The sequence below is a fragment of the Salmo salar genome, chromosome ssa23 (genome assembly GCF_905237065.1).
Source record: "Salmo salar chromosome ssa23, Ssal_v3.1, whole genome shotgun sequence".
NCBI lineage: Eukaryota > Metazoa > Chordata > Actinopteri > Salmoniformes > Salmonidae > Salmo > Salmo salar.
The window spans coordinates 49,379,106-49,395,480 of record NC_059464.1 but is presented as its reverse complement, the minus strand read 5'-3'; the positions used below and the strand labels follow the sequence as shown (position 1 = coordinate 49,395,480).

General features: G+C 41.8%; 1 protein-coding gene across 6 annotated transcripts in view; it reads right to left on the bottom strand.

Annotated features, from left to right (window-relative positions):
* Nucleotides 1-10,842, bottom strand: part of lctlb (lactase-like b) — a 50,645-nt gene extending 39,803 nt beyond the window's left edge. For 3 of the 6 annotated variants that reach the window (XM_045706257.1, XM_045706255.1, XM_045706256.1), the window contains exon 1: nucleotides 8,860-10,837. The gene's annotated coding sequence lies outside the window, so the exon portion shown is untranslated. Of the gene's footprint in view, nucleotides 1-8,859 lie in introns of all 6 variants that reach the window. The other 3 variants (XM_045706258.1, XM_045706259.1, XM_045706254.1) reach the window with 3 other exon arrangements.
* Nucleotides 10,843-16,375: the final 5,533 nt, after the last annotated feature.

Below are 16,375 nucleotides of genomic sequence, written 5' to 3'. Positions count from 1 at the left end.
TTTGGCCCTGTCCGGGGGTATCATCGGATGGGGCCACAGTGTCTCCTGACCCCTCCTGTCTCAGCCTCCAGTATTTATGCTGCAGTAGTTTATGTGTCGGGGGGCTAGGGTCAGTCTGTTACATCTGGAGTATTTCTCTTGTCTTATCCGGTGTCCTGTGTGAATTTAAATATGCTCTCTCTAATTCTGTCTTTCTCTCTTTCTGTCTTTCTCTCTTTCTTTCTCTCTCTCGGAGGACCTGAGCCCTAGGACCATGCCTCAGGACTACTTGGCATGATGATTCCTTGCTGTCCCCAGTCCACCTGGCCGTGCTGCTGCTCCAGTTTCAACTGTTCTGTCTGCTATGGAACCCTGACCTGTTCACCGGACGTGCTACCTGTCCCAGACCCGCTGTTTTCAACTCTCTAGAGACAGCAGGAGCGGTAGAGATACTCTCAAAGATCGGCTATGAAAAAGCCAACTGACACTTACTCTTGAGTTGCTGACTTGTTGCACCCTCGACAACTACTATGATTATTATTATTTCACCCTGCTGGTAATTTATGAACACTTGAACATCTTGGCCATGTTCTGTTAATATCTCCACCCGGCACAGCCAGAAGAGGACTGGCCACCCATCATAGCCTGGTTCCTCTCTAGGTTTCTTCCTAGGTTTTGGCCTTTCTAGGGAGTTTTTCCTAGCCGCCGTGCTTCTACACCTGCATTGCTTGCTGTTTGGGGTTTTAGGCTGGGTTTCTGTACAGCACTTTGAGATACCAGCTGATGTAAGAAGGGCTATATAAATACATTTGATTTGATTTGATTAATTACAATATAGCAATTAAACACTGGAATGGTAGATGTGCAGAAGATGAATATGCAAGTAGAGATACTGGGGTGCAAAGGAGCAAGATAAATAAATAAATACAGTATGAGGATGAGGTAGGTAGATTGATGGGCTGTTTACAGATGGGCTATGTACAGGTGCAGTAATCTGTGAGCTGCTCTGACAGCTGGTGCTTAAAGCTAATGAGCGAGATATGAGTCTCCAGCTTCAGAGATTTTTGCAGTTCGTTCCAGTCATTGGCAGCAGAGAACTGGAAGGAAAGGCTGCCAAAGGAGGAATTGGCTTTGGGGGTGACCAGTGAGATATACCTGCTGGAGCGCGTGCTACAGGTGGGTGCTGCTATGGTGACCAGCGAGCTGAGATAAGGCGGGGCTTTACCTAGCAGGGTCTTGTAGATAACCTGTAGCCAGTGGGTTTGGCAACGAGTATGAAGCGAGGGCCAACCAACGAGAGCGTACAGGTCGCAATGGTGGGTAGTGTATGGGGCTTTGGTGACAAAACGGATGGCACTGTGATAGACTGCATCCAGTTTGTTGAGTAGAGTGTTGGAGGCTATTGTGTAGATGACATCACCGAAGTCGAGGATCGGTAGGATGGTCAGTTTTACGATGGTGTCTTTGGCAGCATGAGTGAAGGATGCTTTGTTGCGAAATAGGATTCTAGATTTAATTTTGGATTGGAGATGCTTAATGTGAGTCTGGAAGGAGAGTTTTACAGTCTAACCAGACACCTAGGTATTTGTAGTTGTCCACGTATTCTAAGTCAGAGCCGTCCAGAGTAGTGATGCTGGACGGGCGGGCAGGTGCGGGCAGCGATCGGTTGAATAGCTTGCATTTAGTTTTACTAGCATTTAAGAGCAGTTGGAGGCCACGGAAGGAGTGTTGTAATGGCATTGAAGCTCATCTGGAGGTTAGTTTTAACACAGTGTCCAAAGAAGGGCCAGAAGTATACAGAATTATTAAATCCAAGGGTTCACATAATTTTTCCACTCTGCACTGTGAATGTTTACATGGTGTGTTCAATAAAGACATAAAAACCTATAATTGTTTTTGTGTTATTAGTTTGTGTTTTGTTGTGACTTAGATGATCAGATCACGTTTTATGACAAATTTATGCAGAAATCCAGGTGATTCCAAAGGGTTCACATACTTTAAAAAAAAATTCTGTATTCAAGTCTGGAATTTCACATTGTTGTTCTGAAGCCATTCTAGCGTTTCTTGGGATCCGATTGGAATGTAAATCTTCGCCCCAACTAAGGTCGTTTGCACTCTGAAGCAGGTTCTCATCAAGGATTTGCATCAGTATTTGTCTCCATTCATTGTTCCCTCTATCCTTACCAGTCTCCCAGTCCCTGCTGCTGAAAAGCATCCCCATAGTATGACGCTGCCACCACCATGCTTCACGGTAGGGATGGTGTTAGGTGGGTGATGAGCTGTGCCTGGTTTTCTATAGACATAGCGGTTTGCATTCAGGCCAAAGAGTTAACATTTGTCTCATCCAGATCACTGAATCTTTTTGCCTTATGATCTCAGAGTCTTTCACGTCCCTTTTTGCAAATTCCAGGCGGGCTTTCATGTGGCTTTTTCTCAGGAGTGGCTTCCGTCTGGCCATTCGCCCATAAAGCCCAGATTGGTGAAGTGCTGTAGAGACTGTTGTCGTTCTGGTAGGTTCTTCCATCTCAGCCAAAGATATTTTTGAAATTTGCAAAAAATTCTAAAAGCATGTTTTCATGGGGTATTGTGATGTCATTATGAGGTATTGTGATGTCATTATGGGGTTGTTATTCCACAACAACATGTGGAATAAGTCAAGGGTTATGAATTCTTTCTGAAGGCACTATATGTCAAATACATTTTTGGCAAATTTTTTCCAATAACATTTTTTATCAGAATATGTTTTTCCAACATAACACACAATTCCCTCTGAGTACATCTGGAGAATATACACTGCTCAAAAAAATAAAGGGAACACTTAAAAAACACAATGTAACTCCAAGTCAATCACACTTCTGTGAAATCAAACTGTCTGTAGTTCTGTCATAGTGGTCATAGGGTTGTTGGTCACCTCCCTGACTCAGTTTGGTCGGACAGCCAACTCTAGGTGGTCTGGGTAGTTCTGTATTTGTGCACTGTGCTCTTGATTTGTTTAACACTTTTTTTGGTTACTACATGATTCCATATGTGTTATTTCATAGTTTTGATGTCTTCACTATTATTCTACAATGTAGAAAATAGTAAAAACGTTTGACTGGTACTGTAAATCATAAGGATTTAGTAGCCTACTGTTGATGTTCAACACTCCTCCAATCGTTGTTGAGATTTGATATTCTGCCCAGCTCTAGACAAGACATAGGCCAATGTCATAGGCCTATTGTCAACCAATCATATTTCTCAAATCCTTTTGGGAAAACTTCCAGCTAAACTTGGAAATGACAGACATGGCTAGCTGGCGTGCTTCTGATTTACATTTTACATTTACGTCATTTAGCTGACGCTCTTATCCAGAGCGACTTACAGATTGGTGCATTCACCTTATGATATCCAGTGGAACAACCACTTTACAATAGTACATCTATATCTTTTTATGGGGGGGGGGGGTTAGAAGGATTACTTAATCCTATCCCAGGTATTCCTTGAAGAGGTGGGGTTTCAGGTGTCTCCGGAAGGTGGTGATTGACTCCGCTGTCCTGGCGTCGTGAGGGAGCTTGTTCCACCATTGGGGTGCCAGAGCAGCGAACAGTTTTGACTGGGCTGAAAAACAGTTGCCTTTGGACTGAAAAATCGTCTATAAGGTAATTTCATCGAACATGTCAGAGGCTCTAGGTGGTCATTCAACATTTTCCCTGCTACTTCAATCAATCCCGTTTTTTTTTTTAAAGTATCCCTTCTACATTCCCTGAGACCAAACAGAAATATTTCCTTGCACCAAATATTCCCAGATTTTCATAAAACAGACCACACATGGTCTCTCGTTTCAGCATTACCAAATTTTGCGCAAGGCAAAAGAGTAGGCCTGGTGCACTTCAATCAGCTCGATTGGTTCTGCCGATTACAGATGGTGTCCTGTTGCCGTTGTGTTCAGCAGACTACAAGGGGTGTCCTGTTGCCGTTGTGTTCAGCAGACTACAGGGGGTGTCCTGTTGCCGTTCTGTTCAGCAGACTACAAGGGGTGTCCTGTTGCCGTTGTGTTCAGCAGACTACAGGGGGTGTCCTGTTGCCGTTGTGTTCAGCAGACTACAGGGGGTGTCCTGTTGCCGTTCTGTTCAGCAGACTACAGGGGGTGTCCTGTTGCCGTTGTGTTCAGCAGACTACAGGGGGTGTCCTGTTGCCGTTGTGTTCAGCAGACTACAGGGGGTGTCCTGTTGCCGTTGTGTTCAGCAGACTACAGGGGGTGTCCTGTTGCCGTTGTGTTCAGCAGACTACAGGGGGTGTCCTGTTCCGTTGTGTTCAGCAGACTACAGGGGGTGTCCTGTTCCGTTGTGTTCAGCAGACTACAGGGGGTGTCCTGTTGCCGTTGTGTTCAGCAGACTACAGGGGGTGTCCTGTTGCCGTTGTGTTCAGCAGACTACAGGGGGTGTCCTGTTGCAGCAGACTATAACCCCTTGTATAGGTTAGGGTTGGCAATGATGATTCATGCAATGAGTTTTGGCTAACTTGGTGCTTTCGGGTATGGAACATAGAACATGTTATTGAGACGATATGGGTGGACTTGGGCAGGCGATGCATTTTATTCATATCCTCTAATGATATTCAATAGGCTATATCTTTCGGGAACAAAACCGTCTGAGAAATTCTGACATAATTTATGTTTTTATTGCTCTCCAACAACTAAAACAATAGGGGGAGGGAGATGGGTTTAGTCATGTAGGCTACACTGTACCGACGAATGTCCCGCAAAATCATTCAGCTGCCCCGCATTTGGGTGAGAGATGTCATACTACTAGTATATAGGGCTATATGTCATACTACTAGAATATAGGGCTATATGTCATACTACTAGTATATAGGGCTATATGTCATACTACTAGTATATAGGGCTGGGGCTATATGTCATAGCTGGTTGAGAGAATGCCAAGAGTGTGCAAAGCTGTCATCAAGGCAAAGGGTGGCTACTTTAAAGAACCTCAAATATAAATTATATTTTGATTTGTTTAACACTTTTTTTGGTTACTACATGATTCCATATGTGTTATTTGATCTATTTCATAGATGTCTTCATTATTATTCTGCAATGTAGAAAATAGTCAAAAATAAAGAAAAACCCTGGAATTGTTATACATGTCCAAACTTTTGACAGGTACAGTATGTCTAAGGGTTTAATATGTCTAATGGTATAATATGTCTAATGGTATAATATGTCTAATGGTATAATATGTCTAATGGTATAATATGTCTAAGGGTTTAATATGTCTAATGATATAATATGTCTAATGATATAATATGTCTAATGGTATAATATGTCTAATGATATAATATGTCTAATGGTATAATATGTCTAAGGGTTTAATATGTCTAATGGTATAATATGTCTAATGGTATAATATGTCTAATGGTATAATATGTCTAAGGGTTTAATATGTCTAATGGTATAATATGTCTAATGATATAATATGTCTAATGGTATAATATGTCTAATGATATAATATGTCTAATGGTATAATATGTCTAAGGGTTTAATATGTCTAATGGTATAATATGTCTAATGATATAATATGTCTAATGGTATAATATGTCTAATGATATAATATGTCTAATGGTATAATATGTCTAAGGGTTTAATATGTCTAATGGTATAATATGTCTATATGTCTAATGGTATAATATGTCTAAGGGTTTAATATGTCTAATGGTATAATATGTCTAATGATATAATATGTCTAATGGTATAATATGTCTAATGATATAATATGTCTAATGGTATAATATGTCTAAGGGTTTAATATGTCTAATGGTATAATATGTCTAATGGTATAATATGTCTAATGGTATAATATGTCTAATGATATAATATGTCTAATGGTATAATATGTCTAATGATATAATATGTCTAATGATATAATATGTCTAATGGTATAATATGTCTAATGGTATAATATGTCTAATGATATAATATGTCTAATGGTATAATATGTCTAAGCGTTTAATATGTCTAATGGTATAATATGTCTAATGGTATAATATGTCTAATGATATAATATGTCTAATGGTATAATATGTCTAATGGTATAATATGTCTAATGGTATAATATGTCTAATGATATAATATGTCTAATGGTATAATATGTCTAATGGTATAATATGTCTAAGGGTATAATATGTCTAATGGTATAATATGTCTAAGGGTATAATATGTGTAATGGTATAATATGTCTAATGGTATAATATGTCTAAGGGTATAATATGTGTAATGGTATAATATGTCTAATGGTATAATATGTGTAATGGTATAATATGTCTAAGGGTATAATGGTATAATATGTGTAATGGTATAATATGTCTAATGGTATAATATGTCTAATGGTATAATATGTCTAATGGTATAATATGTCTAATGGTATAATATGTCTAATGGTATAATACAGTGCCTTGCGAATGTATTCGGCCCCCTTGAACTTTTCGACCTTTTGCCACATTTCACACTTCAAACATAAAGATATAAAACTGTAATTTTTGGTGAAGAATCAACAACAAGTGGGACATAATTATGAAGTGGAACGAAATTTATTGGATATTTCAAACTTTTTTAACAAATAAAAAACGGAAAAATTGTCCGTGCAAAATTATTCAGCCCCTTTACTTTCAGTGCAGCAAACTCTCTCCAGAAGTTCAGTGAGGATCTCTGAATGATCCAATGTTGACCTAAATGACTAATGATGATAAATAGAATCCACCTGTGTGTAATCAAGTCTCCGTATAAATGCACCTGCTCTGTGATAGTCTCAGAGGTCCGTTTAAAGCGCAGAGAGCATCATGAAGAACAAGGAACACACCAGGCAGGTCCGAGATACTGTTGTGGAGAAGTTTAAAGCCGGATTTGGATACAAAAAGATTTCCCAAGCTTTAAACATCCCAAGGAGCACTGTGCAAGCGATAATATTGAAATGGAAGGAGTATCAGACCACTGCAAATCTACGAAGACCCGGCCGTCCCTCTAAACTTTCAGCTCATACAAGGAGAAGACTGATCAGAGATGCAGCCAAGAGGCCCATGATCACTCTGGATGAACTGCAGAGATCTACAGCTGAGGTGGGAGACTCTGTCCATAGGACAACAATCAGTCGTATACTGCACAAATCTGGCCTTTATGAAAGAGTGGCAAGAAGAAAGCCCATTTCTTAAAGATATCCATAAAAAGTGTTGTTTAAAGTTTGCCACTAGCCACCTGGGAGACACACCAAACATGTGGAAGAAGGTGCTCTGGTCAGATGAAACCAAAATCAAACTTTTTGGCAACAATGCAAAACGTTATGTTTGGCGTAAAAGCAACACAGCTCATCACCCTGAACACACCATCCCCACTGTCAAATATGGTGGTGGCAGCATCATGGTTTGGGCCTGCTTTTCTTCAGCAGGGGCAGGGAAGATGGTTAAAATTGATGGGAAGATGGATGGAGCCAAATACAGGACCATTCTGGAAGAAAACCTGATGGAGTCTGCAAAAGACCTGAGACTGGGACGGAGATTTGTCTTCCAACAAGACAATGATCCAAAACATAAAGCAAAATCTACAATGGAATGGTTCACAAATAAACATATCCAGGTGTTAGAATGGCCAAGTCAAAGTCCAGACCTGAATCCAATCGAGAATCTGTGGAAAGAACTGAAAACTGCTGTTCACAAACGCTCTCCATCCAACCTCACTGAGCTCGAGCTGTTTTGCAAGGAGGAATGGGCAAAAATGTCAGTCTCTCGATGTGCAAAACTGATAGAGACATACCCCAAGCGACTTACAGCTGTAATCGCAGCAAAAGGTGGCGCTACAAAGTATTAACTTAAGGGGGCTGAATAATTTTGCACGCCCAATTTTTCAGTTTTTTATTTGTTAAAAAAGTTTGAAATATCCAATAAATTTCGTTCCACTTCATAATTGTGTCCCACTTGTTGATTCTTAACAAAAAATTACAGTTTTATATCTTTATGTTTGAAGCCTGAAATGTGGCAAAAGGTCGAAAAGTTCAAGGGGGCCGAATACTTTCGCAAGGTACTGTATGTGTAAAGGTATAATATGTCTAAGGGTATAATATGTCTAATGGTATAATATGTCTAATGGTATAATATGTCTAATGGTATAATATGTCTAATGGTATAATATGTCTAAGGGTATAATATGTCTAAGGGTATAATATGTCTAATGGTATAATATGTCTAATGGTATAATATGTCTAAGGGTATAATATGTCTAATGGGTAAATCATTTCTAAGGATATGAGCAACATTTGCACCAAGAGAACAGCAGAAAAATGAGATTCGTTGAAATTTACTCAAGATCCTATTTCACTGCCCTATGAATATCTTTGTGTTTACCAGCAGCAATCCAAAACCAGGCCTAAAACTGACTCTCCCTAGAGATTCATTCCATGACACAAAACTCTGTTGGAGCAATGCCATTGGCATTTTAATCATTTTTCTCCATGCCATCTCCAAGGAAGTGACCAGTCTGCAGACACTGTTCACAATGACGTTACCTGGCTGAGTTATTACAACACTACAGGCTCCCGGAGTGGCACAGCGGTCTGAGACACTTCGTCTCAGTGCTAGAGACGGTCACTACAGACACCCTGGTTTGAATCCAGGCTGTATCACAACCGGCCGTGATTGGGAAGTCCCATAGGGCGGCGCACAATTGGCCCAGCGTCGTCCGGGTTTGGCCGGTGTAGGCTGTCATTGTAAATAATAACTGACTTGCCTAGTTAAATAAAAGTTAAATAAAATATAAAATAAAAACATGCATAATGACTTTCTTCCATGCACAGACACTTGCCTCTTTCTGTGAAATACACACACACACACACACACATATACACACACACATACCTGTCAAAGGTTCAGCATTAGTCCTGCCTGGAAAAACGGCACGAAATGGGATTTGAGGGAGATTTGATTGAAGTCCCTGTTATCTGTTCACATCAAGACGACACCAGCCGTATGTAACCCCTCAGTGCTGTTAGCCACCGAACCAAAAAGGATCGAAGCATCCAGCCCGCTAGACTCTATAGAGGAGGTTCCAAATACCCCCCACTATTGAAACCCAATGGTGTGTGAACACATTTTGCTTAGACACACAGACCCTTTACAAACAAGGGTTTACTCTATAATCAAAGCTAATGTAGGAGAGGCTGATACTCTTCTGTTTACAGTGTGGACTGGGACAATGGCAATGTGGCAATAGACACGAGGGATAGCAGAGCATTGGACGTTAAAGTAGTGAAATTATACCCTCCTTAATTTACAGTAGTGAAATGATTCTCTCCTTAAATTACAGTAGTGAAATGATTCTCTCCTTAAATTACAGTAGTGAAATGATTCTCTCCTTAAATTACAGTAGTGAAATGATTATATCCTTAAATTACAGTAGTGAAATTATACCCTCCTTAATTTACAGTAGTGAAATGATTCTCTCCTTAAATTACAGTAGTGAAATTATACTCTCCTTAAATTACAGTAGTGAAATGATTCTATCCTTAAATTACAGTAGTGAAATGATTCTATCCTTAAATTACAGTAGTGAAATGATTCCCTCAAGTTACTGTACAGTTGGTTTGGTGTGGTTCCACAGTACAGTTTGGTGTGGTTCTGCAGTTTGGTGTGGTTCCACAGTACAGTTTGGTGTGGTTCTGCAGTTTGGTGTGGTTCCACAGTACAGTTTGGTGTGGTTCTACAGTAGAGTTTGGTGTGGTTCTACAGTTTGTTGTGGTTCTACAGTACAGTTTGGTGTGGTTCTAGAGTTTGGTGTGGTTCTACAGTAGAGTTTGGTGTGGTTCCACAGTGAAGTTTGGTGTGGTTCTACAGTACAGTTTGGTTCTACAGTTTGGTGTTGTTCCACAGTACAGTTTGGTGTGGTCCTGCAGTTTGGTGTGGTTCTACAGCACAGTTTGGTTTGGTTCTACAGTTTGGTGTGGTTCTACAGTACAGTTTGGTATGGTTCTAGAGTTTGGTGTGGTTCCACAGTACAGTTTGGTGTCGTTCCACAATGAAGTTTGGTGTGGTTCTACAGTACAGTTTGGTGTGGTTCTACAGCACAGTTTGGTGTGGTTCTACATTTTGTTGTGGTTCTACAGTACAGTTTGGTGTGGTTCTAGAGTTTGGTGTGGTTCTACAGGAGAGTTTGGTGTGGTTCCACAGTACAGTTTGGTGTCGTTCCACAATGAAGTTTGGTGTGGTTCTACAGTACAGTTTGGTGTGGTTCTACAGTTTGGTGAGGTTCTTCAGCACAGTTTGGTGTGGTTCTACACCACAGTTTGGTGTGGTTCTACAGCACAGTTTGGTGTGGTTCTACACCACAGTTTGGTGTGGTTCTACACCACAGTTTGGTGTGGTTCTACAGTTTGGTGTGGTTCTACAGTACAGTTTGGTGTGGTTCTACAGTTTGGTGTGGTTCTACAGTACAGTTTGGTGTGGTTCTACAGTTTGGTGTGGTTCTACAGTTTGGTGTGGTTCTACAGTTTGGTGTGGTTCTACAGTACAGTTTGGTGTGGTTCTACAGTTTGGTGTGGTTCTACAGTTTGGTGTGGTTCTACAGTACAGTTTGGTGTGGTTCTGCAGTTTGGTGTGGTTCTACAGTACAGTTTGGTGTGGTTCTACAGTTTGGTGTGGTTCTACAGTACAGTTTGGTGTGGTTCTACAGTTTGGTGTGGTTCTACAGTTTGGTGTGGTTCTACACCACAGTTTGGTGTGGTTCTACAGTACAGTTTGGTGTGGTTCTACAGTTTGGTGTGGTTCTACAGTACAGTTTGGTGTGGTTCTGCAGTTTGGTGTGGTTCTACAGTTTGGTGTGGTTCTACAGTTTGGTGTGGTTCTACAGTTTGGTGTGGTTCTACAGTTTGGTGTGGTTCTACAGTTTGGTGTGGTTCTACAGTTTGGTGTGGTTCTACAGTACAGTTTGGTGTGGTTCTACAGTACAGTTTGGTGTGGTTCTACAGTTTGGTGTGGTTCTACAGTTTGGTGTGGTTCTACAGTTTGGTGTGGTTCTACAGTACAGTAGTCTACCTTTTTTCTTCTTCTTAGATTCCCGTTATCTCAGCTCCTTGGAAAAACATTAAACACAGTATAACTTAGATGACATTTCACTTGTTGACCCGTAGTGTGACATCTTCCAAGATCCTATAGTTATACATGTGTCCCAGCATAGTCTAATGTAGTGTTTGTTAAAGAGTGTTTGTGAATCTAAATGCATGTATCCAGTTAGTTACCTGCCGAGCCTTAAAACGTGTTGATATATCGGAATGTAGCTCAAGCAGCTGAACCTGTGCAGGCTGAAAACAGCAGGCCTTGTTGTCCGATAGCAGGGTGAAAACAGCAGGCCTTGTTGTCCGATAGCAGGCTGAAAACAGCAGGCCTTGTCCGATAGCAGGCTGAAAACAGCAGGCCTTGTTGTCCGATAGCAGGCTGAAAACAGCAGGCCTTGTCCGATAGCAGGCTGAAAACAGCAGGCCTTGTTGTCCGATAGCAGGCTGAAAACAGCAGGCCTTGTTGTCCGATAGCAGGGTGAAAACAGCAGGCCTTGTTGTGCGGTAGCAGGGTGAAAACAGCAGGCCTCGTTGTGCGGTAGCAGGGTGAAAACAGCAGGCCTCGTTGTGCGGTAGCAGGGTGAAAACAGCAGGCCTCGTTGTCCGATAGCAGGCTGAAAACAGCAGGCCTCGTTGTGCGGTAGCAGGCTGAAATCAGCAGGCCTCGTTGTCCGATAGCAGGCTGAAAACAGCAGGCCTCGTTGTCCGATAGCAGGCTGAAAACAGCAGGCCTCGTTGTCCGTTAACAGGTTGAAAACAGCAGGCCTTGTTGTGCGGTAGCAGGCTGAAATCAGCAGGCCTTGTTGTCAGGTAGAAGGCTCAAAACAGCAGGCCTTGTTGTCCGGTAGAAGGCTGAAAACTGCAGGCCTTGTTGTCCGATAACAGGCTGAAAAAAGCAGGCCTTGTTGTCCGTTAACAGGCTGAAAACAGCAGGCCTTGTTGTCCGTTAACAGGCTGAAAACAGCAGGCCTTGTTGCCCGTTAACAGGTTGAAAACAGCAGGCCTTGTTGTCCGATAACAGGCTGAAAACAGCAGGCCTTGTTGTCCGATAACAGGCTGAAAACAGCAGGCCTTGTTGTCCGTTAACAGGTTGAAAACAGCAGGCCTTGTTGTCCGTTAACAGGTTGAAAACAGCAGGCCTTGTTGTCCGATAACAGGCTGAAAACAGCAGGCCTTGTTGCCCGTTAACAGGTTGAAAACAGCAGGCCTTGTTGTCCGATAACAGGCTGAAAACAGCAGGCCTTGTTGCCCGTTAACAGGTTGAAAACAGCAGGCCTTGTTGTCCGATAACAGGCTGAAAACAGCAGGCCTTGTTGTCCGTTAACAGGTTGAAAACAGCAGGCCTGGTTGTCCGATAACAGGCTGAAAACAGCAGGCCTTGTTGTGATCCCCTGTGCATTGTTACCCTTTTCAGAAAACGCTGAATGGTTGGTTGGATGTGCGAGTGGAGGTGGACCAGAGGAAAGTGTTGGCACTGCATTATTAATGGGGATGGAGTGGGTGACCTAATCTATGGATAGGTGGAGTTAAATTACTACAGGGATGTACAGTATTATATGACATGATTTGTGTGGTGTGTAACCTTCATTTACCTCAACAGTGAGACGGTTTATAACATATACAGTTCAGTGAACTCCGAAAGTATTGGGACAGTGTTGTTGTTTTGGCTGTACTCCAGCACTTTTCATTATGACAATTCTGTAGCAAAACGTTTCTTAGACCGGAAGCAGACGGCAACGGAACGGGGAGGAGTTTACCTGAATTTGTCCAATAGAAGCTCTTGTTTTAGATGACTGTTTGACTAATGATTACACACCAGGTTCGCTGGGAAAAAAACGTGTGCTGTTTAAAAAAAATAAAATTGATTAGCGATTGTCAAGGATGCAGAGATTTTTTATTTTTTAAATTCAGATGTTGTTTTTTTGCGCAATATGTGATCGATAGGCTCAGAGAGCTTCATACGCTGTTTATTGATTGTGAGATTTGACTAGTGCGAGAATATAAACTTAGGATACAAAATCAATTGTATTTCTTATAAGGGGCAATAGCTTACTTTGGGTGTGTAACGGTACAATTTTCAATTACAGAAGTTATTCATCTGCTATTTTTGTTCTGTTATCAATAATATTTACGTGTTAATAGTATCTTCTTGATTACAATTATTCTATCTAATATTTTTAATTAAATGTAATCTGTTAGCTATTAAAATCTAAGCGGCATCACATCCGGGCCGTGATTGGGAGTCCCATCGGGCGGCGCACAACTGGCCCGGCCTCGTCCGTCATTGAAAATAAGGAATTTGTTCTTAACTGACTTGCCTAGTTAAATAAAACGTTAAATAAAAATAATAACACATATTTAGCAGTCCGGACTGTTGGAATGGCTTGTCCTGTACTTTGTAAAAAACATAAAGGACTCGGGGCCACAAAACAGGTGAGTCGAGTCCTCATTCAAAAGGGCAGTGTGAACACAAAAGAGAACGTTATTTAATTTTTTACTTTTGTTTCGCCGCAGGGTTCACTTCTTTTTTAAAAAGAGGACTGAAATCAGTGAAAAACACCCTAAGAATTTAGAGTAAAACACTAGTTTACAAAATACAAGGTATAACAAAAAAAACGGAACTGATTATGCAAAATGTGTTTATAAGTAGAAAAGCAGTAGGAGATCTACCAATCTGGGCATTGTTCTTTATTTTGTGCTCATGAACTTTAACCCTCATAACATACTGCACAGTCTGCACGTTATCGTTGATACATTACAGTAATGTATTGATTCTCCACCCTACTGTCTTCTTTATATCCAATATAGCCCAGCCGTACACACGGTTTCATGCTCTGTTATTAAATAGAGAGATCCTGATTCATCTGGCTCGAACACCTGGGTTGAAATTCTTTTTGAAAACTTATTATTTGAGCGTTTCCTTTTGCCTCTCAGGTTGGTGCTGTTCTGGAATGTTCTGTTGGTTCCATTTCAACAGACAAGTTCAAGTATTTGAACCCAAATCTGCTCTGGTTCTGGACTAGATTCTACCCGGGTATTTAGATATACCGACGGGAATAATTTGCAATCGTTGCAGTGGGGGGGGGGGGGGGGCTGCATGCTACGGCCACTGCGCCAGCTGTTTCATTTGGTTTGCTAACTTGCTCGCTAAGTGTCTAGACGTCAACATTAAGCTTCATGGTTACAGCAGAGACATTAAACCCCCATCTGGATCAAGATCCCTGTTGCCTAAATACACTGAACAAAAATATAAAAAAAAAACGCAACATTGTAAAGTGTTGGTCCCGTTTTTCATGAGCTGAAATAAAAGATCCCAGAAATGTTCCAGATGCACAAATAAGCTTCTTTCTCTCAAATTTTGTGCACAAATTTGTTTACATCCTTGTTAGTGAGCATTTTCTCCTTTTGCCAAGATAATCCATCCACCTGACAGGTGTGGAATATCAAGAAGCTGATTAAACAGCGTGATCATTACACAGGTGCACCTTGTGTTGGGGACAATAAAAGGCCACTCTAAAATGTGCAGTTTTGTCACAACAACACAATGGCCACAGATGTTTCAAGTTTTGAGGGAGCAGTGCAATTGACATGCTGACTGCAGGAATGTCCACCAGAGCTGTTGACAGAGAATCTAATGTTCATTTCTCTACCATGAGCCGGGTCGTTTTAGAGAATTTGAATGCACAGAAATACCGTAACGAGATCCGAAGGCCCATTTTTTTGTTTGTTAAAGGTATCTGTGACCAACAGATTCATATCTGTATTCCCAGTCATGTGAAATCCATAGATTAGGACCTAATTAATTTATTTCAATTTACTGATTTCCTTTACATGAACTGTAACTCAGTAAAAATCTTTGAAATTGTTGAATGTTGTGTTTAATATTTTGGATCAGTAATAGTTTTTTTTCTTCACATTGGGTAATACCGTTTTCCCCGGTACAGAAACGTTATGACGGTATGTTCTGAATACCACCTAACCCCACTAACACACACACACACACACACACACACACTAACACACACACTAACACCTAACCCTACTAACACACACACACACCTAACCCTACTAACACACACACACACACACCTAACCCTACTAACACACACACACACACACACACACACTAACACACACACACACACACACACCTAACCCTACTAGATTCATACCTCAACATCCAGACACACACACACACACACACACACACACACTAACACGCACACACACACGCACACACACACTAACACACACGCACACACGCACACACACACGCACACACACACTAACACGCACGCACACACACACTAACAGGCACACACTAACACGCACACACACACACACACTAACATGCACGCACGCACACACTAACACGCACGCACACACACACACTAACACGCACGCACACACACACACACACACACACACACTAACACGCGCACACACACACATCAACAGTAGAACCGTAAGCTACAAGCATTGAACACTACAATTAGTGCGGCTGCTGGACCAGTGAGAGATACCGAACGAGAACCTGGTATGAACAACAACTCTATGGGTTACAGGCAATACGTCAGACAGCCTGGTCCCAGACAGGGAAGCGAACCTGGGTCGCTGGCCTGAAAGACCCAACACCCCTCTAATGCGTCGTGCCAATAGGGTTAACCCACTTGGCGGGCATTGTAACGTGGCTCATATTAGCAAGGATCGCTACAATATTATGTATAGCATGATAACAGTGGCTATACAGCACCAACAGATCTGGGACCAGCCTACAGGGGCCATAGAAGCTGGCTATACAGTACCAACAGATCTGGGACCAGCCTACAGGGGCCATAGAAGCTGGCTATACAGTACCAACAGATCTGGGATCAGGCTACAGGGGCCATAGAAGCTGGCTATACAGCACCAACAGATCTGGGACCAGCCTACAGGGGCCATAGAAGCTGGCTATACAGTACCAACAGATCTGGGATCAGGCTACAGGGGCCATAGATGGCTATACAGTACCAACAGATCTGGGACCCGCCTACAGTGGCTATACAGCACCAACAGATCTGGGACCAGCCTACAGTGGCTATACAGCACCAACAGATCTGGGACCAGCCTACAGGGGCCATAGATGGCTATACAGTACCAACAGATCTGGGACCAGCCTACAGGGGCCATAGAAGCTGGCTATACAGTACCAACAGATCTGGGACCAGCCTACAGGGGCCATAGATGGCTATACATTACCAACAGATCTGGGACCAGCCTACAAAAAAAAACAGACCTTAACTAATGTGAGGGAGAATACAGTTCATTCCTGTTCATATTCTTAC